The sequence below is a fragment of the Adiantum capillus-veneris genome, unplaced genomic scaffold (genome assembly GCF_014529385.1).
Source record: "Adiantum capillus-veneris isolate H3 unplaced genomic scaffold, ASM1452938v2 Hic_scaffold_325, whole genome shotgun sequence".
NCBI classification, from domain to species: domain Eukaryota; kingdom Viridiplantae; phylum Streptophyta; class Polypodiopsida; order Polypodiales; family Pteridaceae; genus Adiantum; species Adiantum capillus-veneris.
Window position 1 is genome coordinate 6,507,335 of NW_028221436.1, and position 7,429 is coordinate 6,514,763.

Sequence of the window (7,429 nt, forward strand, 5' to 3'; positions counted from 1 at the left end):
TTTACCGTTTCTCCCACAACGTACCCGCCGCATCCTGCTCCTGCAGGGGGTCCTCCAGCTTCTACACGATCTACCCCGCCGTAACCTCTATAAATCACATCTTCGGGCCATACATCTTCATAGTGGTAATCTTTCACCTGTAAAGTATCTATAATTGTAGGTATTAAAAATCCTGTTAGTGTAAATGTACTATCATGTTTTGGGTCACATCCAATTTGTAAGACTTTTCTTCCTCTTCTGGCTAAAGCTATCGATATATTACAGCTAGTTGTTGATTTTCCAATTCCACCTTTTCCATAAACTGCTACTTTCGTTTCACGAAACTCCAATTCGCGTTCATTTCTCCCGACTATTTTTCATCTTCCCCATCTTTCTAATTCTATTTTGCTTCCTCTATTCCCCCTAATTCTAGTCCTCAAAATAACGTGGAGGAAGAATCCCGCAACTATTCTACTACGCCTCCCGGAAGGGGGGAATAGAAACCACTCATTGGTGATTGATCAATACGAATCTTGGGAGGGGCTTGCCAGGTTGATCTTGACCTCGTCTCGGCCGGTTGACCCCCCCCCCACCCTCCCACGCCCATGATTTGGGGGCCCCTCCATTCGAATGGGATTGCTATCGCCACTACCCCCCCTATAATGAATGGGGGCTAGGGAGTACGCAAAGTTTTTGCAATGGCAAAGAAAGCTTAACTCCTTCCAGATTTGGAATTGGCTTCTGGAAAAAAGGTATTCAAGCAAGTGTGTATGGGACTGAATCCCCTACCATTTTCCCCGGTAGCTCAGCGGTAGAGCGGTCGGCTGTTAACCGATTGGTCGTAGGTTCGAATCCTATCCGGGGAGATCCGTATCTACGTCAAGAATTTCCACTAATACTAATTAGGATTAGGAGAGCTGTATTTCACATCACACATATGCCAAATCAAGTTGGCGTGACCCACCAACCACTGAATGGTTTGCTATCGCGCTATTTTAGGCCTCGACACCAACGAATGGAAACGAGAATATTGGCACGTTCCGTTCTCCCCCCCCCCCCACTTGACTAATTTAATTGGCCCATTCCAGTCATTCGATACACCGGATTGATTTAAAGTGGAAATTCTTAGATTTCGACGCCTCAATGAGATCCTTGGAGCTACTTGGGGAGGGTGAGGGGGGGGGGGGAAATCCAAAATCTTATCGAGGATAGTTATTGGGAAGACAAAGAATTGTCTTCGTTCGCATAATTCCTGCGGAATAACCTATATCACTCCTTCCAATCCTACCTCTCAGTGGAGAGACTCCTAATTCCTATAGTAACTGTTCTCCAACTTCTTTTCTTTTTGAAATGCTATAATTAGATTTTCCGTATCAGTAAAAGGAAAATAGAGATCTTCCTCCTACTGAGTGAGTTGGCTTCCAATTCTATGGCTAGAGATCTAAACGGAGTGGGGAGTATCTAGGTGAGGAAACAACAGTTGTTTCATGACATCGAACTTTCATGAAGGAATTGTTTCATTGTTCAATCCAGTGATGCTTTACCAAACCGAAACGGATTGGATAGATATTCATAAGTTTCAAGCAACATATTATAAATAAGAAAATCCCGAAATGGGGAACGGTTCCGTCTCAGCCATTTGTTTCTATGAACCAGAAGCCTAAACCGAAGAAATCGTTCCGGGAAATCCTCCGCTACCGCGTAGCAACCCAAACGAACGGGAGTAAATATCTGCGGATATTGCAGATGTATATCTACGGAAGAGGTTTCCCTGACGTATTCGGAATCTCGCTCCTCCTCTTCCAGAGGAAGATTATTCCGCCGATTGAGAGATGAGTCGGGTTTCAATTTTGGATTCTCTTCGCTATAGAGGAAAAAATCTTTAATTTTATTATTTGACATCTTCTGAAGGCGCTGCCTTCTCATACCGTAAATGGTGTGAAGCCTCCGTGCCAGTTCTTTCGTTGACAACAAGTTGCGGCGCAGGGAAGGAATGTTAGGGTCTGGCTGGAACAGAAGCATGGGGTCCCAGATGAAGCGCCCCCCGAAGAGTCGAGTCATTTCATTCAATCGATCACAATGTGTTTCATACTCATTAGATGAATCGCCAGAGATTCCCAATTCGAGAAATTGCTCACGTAACAACATATTATCCAATCGGTTTTCCAATCTTTTAATGGAATTATCTGTTCCATTAGTGACAGATTTCTCGAAGCTGAAAAGATACCCGCTTTTCTCGCGCCACTTACTTCTCTTTCCCCTAATCTTACTGAATTCAAAATCTTGTTGGGGTATGTAATTCTGATTGTAGTAAAGAAGAATTAAGTTATACAAATGGTTGGGTTCGGATAATACCCCCATCAATTCGTAAGTCCCGCTTCGCAGGAAACGGAGACGCCAAGCCTTGCGGGACCAAGTAATCTCACGCGATATCTCTGCCGCTGAGTTTCTTAATTCGGGTGACTGTTGCATCTCGAAATCGGTTAGACTACTAATTCTCCCTCTTTTCAGAGATTTGGAAGAGCGACTTAGAGAGGTTACACCTGAGCAATACTTGGGTTTTCCAATAGGAAGAGGGGGAGGAAAACTATTACTGCGCCGGCTCTCTCCCCTACAAATTTCCGGACGTGGGAAATTATTCGAGAGGTTTTCTAGGACGCCACAAGCTAGGTTTAAGTCATTCTCTACGAGTTTGTCGATAACAATGAAATTATCTTCTTTTCCCCTATCCATTTGGAACGAATCGCGAGCTACTAATTTGGCTATTAGCTCTGGGAGATGCAAAAACATAGTGAATTCATCAATTGTTGATTCGGTTGTTGAAGGTTCCACATACCAGTTAGACAAGTAATAAAATCGCATTTTTAACTCGTCACGACCAATAAATGGAAAAGTTGTGAGAGAAATATCTGTCAAACTATTCTTTACTTCTGCCATCTTGTAGGAAGAGATTTCCCATTCAGAATTAGATTCCATCTCATTGCCCATATCACTAACAGTCGAATGTTGCCTATGCAAAGCTAATCCAATTGTGTTGCTACATACAAACTTTCTCCCTTTGGAAGTACCTATCAATAACGCTTCATTAGCGAGAAGAAGTAAATCTCGTTTACTATAACCTGCAGTTCCAGACACAGTACTCTCAAGAAGAGTCGGATTAGCCCCTACCTCGAAACCTTTGATACGTAATAGAATTGACAATTCTTTCTGACGTTGACGCCCATTGGACCTCCGAAAATTTATTAATTAGTTTAACCGATTCGGAGCTACTGAAGCTGGATCTATCCTCGCAGGTACGTGAGTCGTGGCAATAACGACATTCTCGCGGATGTCGGAGTTGCCGAGCTTGTGACCAATACTCTTCATATTTGGCAAAGTAGAAATTTGGGATCAGCTTCTAGCTTATTATACGAACGACAAATATTCAATTCATGAATATCTTGAATCCATAATGTACAAGGAGACATTTCTTTCGCTATTTCAAAGACGATATTTAATCGGTGTACGCTCTCTTTCGAGATGAAATTTCCACGTACATTATTGAAAAAAGATCGGTTGTATATGAATTTTTTGAGTGGTAGTTTCACCACTGGAAAGTAGGAGTTGGATGCTACATCTCTAATAAGAGAGGATCTGCCAGTTTCTACAGGTCCTACTAGCAAAATTCCTTTGGATGGTAATAATCCCGATTGGAGTGAAATAGGTATGTCACGACATGGCATATTTAGTAGACTGTCTCTTCGCCTTGTTGTTGCCGAAAATAGAATATCTCTCCCAAGGGCGGAAAAAGCCCACTTCTCCGCAGGATCCAACTTACGAATCTTGTGACCCAATAGATCATTTTGCCAGAATTGAAGTAAGTATGCCAAAACGTTGGATCTATCTTGCGGGTAAGGTTCATGAAAAATCTTGTTGCTCGATAAATCATAATTGAATTTTGATTTCGATGCATACCTGTAGAGAATCTTAGTCGTTACCAAATGTTGAGTCAGTAGTTCTTTATTACTATCTAAAATATCAGAGCTTTCTCTACGAAATATCCACGAATCAATTTCATTTTTCACGAAAAGGAAAAAAAGTATATTACTTACACAATTCAAGAATCTATTGAGAGAATGAATTAGTAGATCTCTTGTTAACATTTAGCTTGTCGGGGGGGAATACATTACCTTTCTCAAATAGGATCCACGCATTGGGTCTGTTAAATAGTCAATAGTAGCAAAACGTTTCCACAAATGAAAGGAATTGGAACCCGAAACGGCAGACAAAGGATGTTTCAATGACAGGAGAACAAGTAATATTGAGAGGATGCAGCAATAGGAGATAGGCCTATTGGAAAATTGAGATACCGACCATTCCCCGGATGTAAAATCTCCGCTTTATCAGGGATTTTTTCGAGAATGAGAAGATCTGTCTCGGATGATATAGTATTAATAGAATTGTTTCCGAATATCAATCCTAGCCTTTGCAGGCTTCGGAGTAAATAGCCCTTCGCGCTACCTACTAAACCCCTAGCAATTCCTTCAGAAATTCTACGAAGATCATGATTTGAGTCGTAACTTATCTTAAGTACTATTTCCGGATATGCTTTTGTAATTAGATCGCAGAAGTATCTCCACCAGGTGGGGGTAAAAAACAGGGGTATATAATCTCCCAATAAGCTCCAATTTTCGCCGATACTGTCTCTCCAGAAAATCCAAGAGATCTTATATCTGTTCAAATCTTCTGATAATTCATTGAAATTGATGAAATGGGACGGGCAAGTAGCTTCTTCCCGGGCAGATGAATCTGCGAACCCGCATCTTGGCGGGTAACATCCTCCCCAATTGATCCCGCTATAAATCTTGATGTTACGCCATTGAATAATGAGAATCTTAGCGACCAATAAGGTGTATCCAATTTTTTCGGTTCCCAAAAATACTCAATAGACAACCCGTTTCGATAGACTTGACTCGTGGGGGAACCATTTCTCGAGTCTAATCCATCTTTGAAAAACTTCTCCGAATTGACTCGATCTAATACCAGCAGATTCCGACGAGGTTGGGTTCGCTGATGATCCGACCACGAGTCGGAGTTTCTCGACGCCTCCTCCAAAGAAACTCCATCATTACTACACGAAAATAGGAACGAGTCTGTCGCTTCACGGGGGGATGAGCTCAAACTTGCCAGTAACCCATTCAGATCCGAAATAGAATTGGGAAGTCCATCCAAATGAGTTACTATGGTCGCGGATTCATGCAGGTTAGGCGAAATAAGTTGAATTGGTGTGAGTAAGTGATCAGCTACCTCCCCTGCCGTTTGTTTCGAAAAATTGGATGATAACGAATCTGACAATTGGAGGTGAATAAGTGAAAGGATATCAGATGAGGAGATGGCTTTCTCGTCGGAGCTCAAATAAAAGTTTTCTAACACGTCGAGATAACTATTGCTACAGTTCCCGACGAAGAAAACCCTTTTGATTCTCTGGATAAAGTTGTTTCCAGCCCGGCTCCGTATAGGTGAGTTGTTTATTTCATCCATTTGATCGGAAATGTTTTTTGGAAGACTCTCACCAATATTCCTAATTGAATTCCCCCCACGGCTTAAATCACACACAAACAGATTCCAATTTTGTCTCCCCATAATAGAAAGAGCCTCACCCGAGAATCCTGCTCGGATAGCTTCGATGCAAGACAACCCGAGAGAGGTGAAATTCGACGCAGGTTTTAGCGCAGTCGAGGAGCCTACCGATTTTTCACTTGTTAACAGTCTAGACTCGACTAAGAAACTTTTTCTTTCTTCAAGAATTGTTTTGAAAAGAAGTATCTCTTCGTCAATGTAACCATCGGATAAACTTGAGAAAAAATCAAGCTCAATACGATCCATTTTGTTCAATTTTTCAAAATCTATGTCGTCCAATTTTTCGATGCAGTAATCAACGGTATCTATCAGAATTTTCTGGCGAGTAGCCTCAGCAACAATCATTTTGGAAAGAAATAACACATCGAGAAATCGGTGAAAATATTTCTTGGTATGTCTATTGGTACTACGGAGACTGACACCAGTCTTATTTAGCAACTCGTTTCCCACTAGTGACACACGGCAGATTAATTCTGCCAAGTTGTACTTCATTGCTTCTCCCAAGAATTTCTTAACAGGCGAAACATACAAATTCCGTGTTGCATCGAGCCGTCTATACAGATTTGATTGAACATTCCTACACTGACCAATATGGGAGGTAACATATTCGTTCGATAGACGCTCTACGTCATCCTTCCACTTGAATACTGTTTCTTCAGTTGCAATTCCCGTGAAACTGATGTATACTCTGCCACCCGTCCAGCCATCCAACCAATATTTGATTCGGAAGAAATATTCAGTGGATAACGCACAAAAATAATCGTGGAGAAGAAATATGTATGTTGAGTAGAGAGGTATGATTCTATTTCGCCCATATAATCTAACTAGAGAATAAATTGAATCTAGGTTCCCCCCTCCTTCCAATTCGTCTAAAAAATTAGTATTTCCATTTTGATTAGTTGTTTCCCTAGGTATCTCTAAGGATGCTTTAAAATAGGTTGGGAAAATCTCAACGAAGTCGAAGTATCCGCCACTTGCTAACCTAAGTTTCTTGCCAGATATTTTGGTAAACGGCATATTTTTTTTCATTCCCGATGGAAAAAAGACTCTCTCGGATTTGATCCTATTACTGACGTCAATAACTATTTTCCCACCAAGAGGAAGGTTTGATTTCCTAATTATCGAAAGGAAGTTGGTGAGTCGGTTTATTAATTGATTTCTAACTTGTGAATAAGCATGTAGAACGGGAAAGCCTCCCTCATCTTCTCCATAATCTAATCCAGATATAGAGTTGCGAAACAATATTGTTTTCTCACGAGACGTAAACGAATACAAGTTGGAAAAGACTTCTTGCTCAGAGGGAAATGCCGATCCGTCCCTCCGGGGATCGGCTGAATCTGCGGATTCAGATTCAAAGGGGTACAATACTACGGAACTTAATGAATTGTTTCCCAACCGTATTGCTTGTAACCGACCCAGATCTTGCTTGTCACAGATTTCCCGGAGAAGCAACGAATCAAAATTGTTTTGGTGGCAGTCACTTCCGTTTTTGGAAACTACCAAGTTTTTATAGAATTTGAAAAACCTAACTAAATCTTGCAGATACCTACCCCCACGAACCACTTGAATCCCTTCAGTTTTCCCCTTGAATCTATCCCCGCCAAATAGTAGGGAATCCCTCCTCATTATGCGTGCCTTCCACCTACCGGAAGGCAAGGGAGTCGTGACATCATAACGGATTTCTCTTTCCTCCTTTGAAGAACTTGCAGAAATTGAAATATCTTTGTTCAAACCTAAGTAGTAGGGCTCCAGTATTTCTCTCTTCCCATCTCTTCCGACGGATAAAAATCTCTTGAATTGGAGGAAGCAATCGTAGGAGAAATTGCCATAA

General features: G+C 41.5%; 1 non-coding gene across 1 annotated transcript; it reads left to right on the forward strand.

Moving 5' to 3' along the window:
- Window positions 1-773: 773 nt before the first annotated feature.
- TRNAN-GUU (transfer RNA asparagine (anticodon GUU)) lies at window positions 774-845 on the forward strand. Its single transcript has one exon. It is a non-coding gene; the product is annotated as a tRNA-Asn (tRNA).
- Window positions 846-7,429: the final 6,584 nt, after the last annotated feature.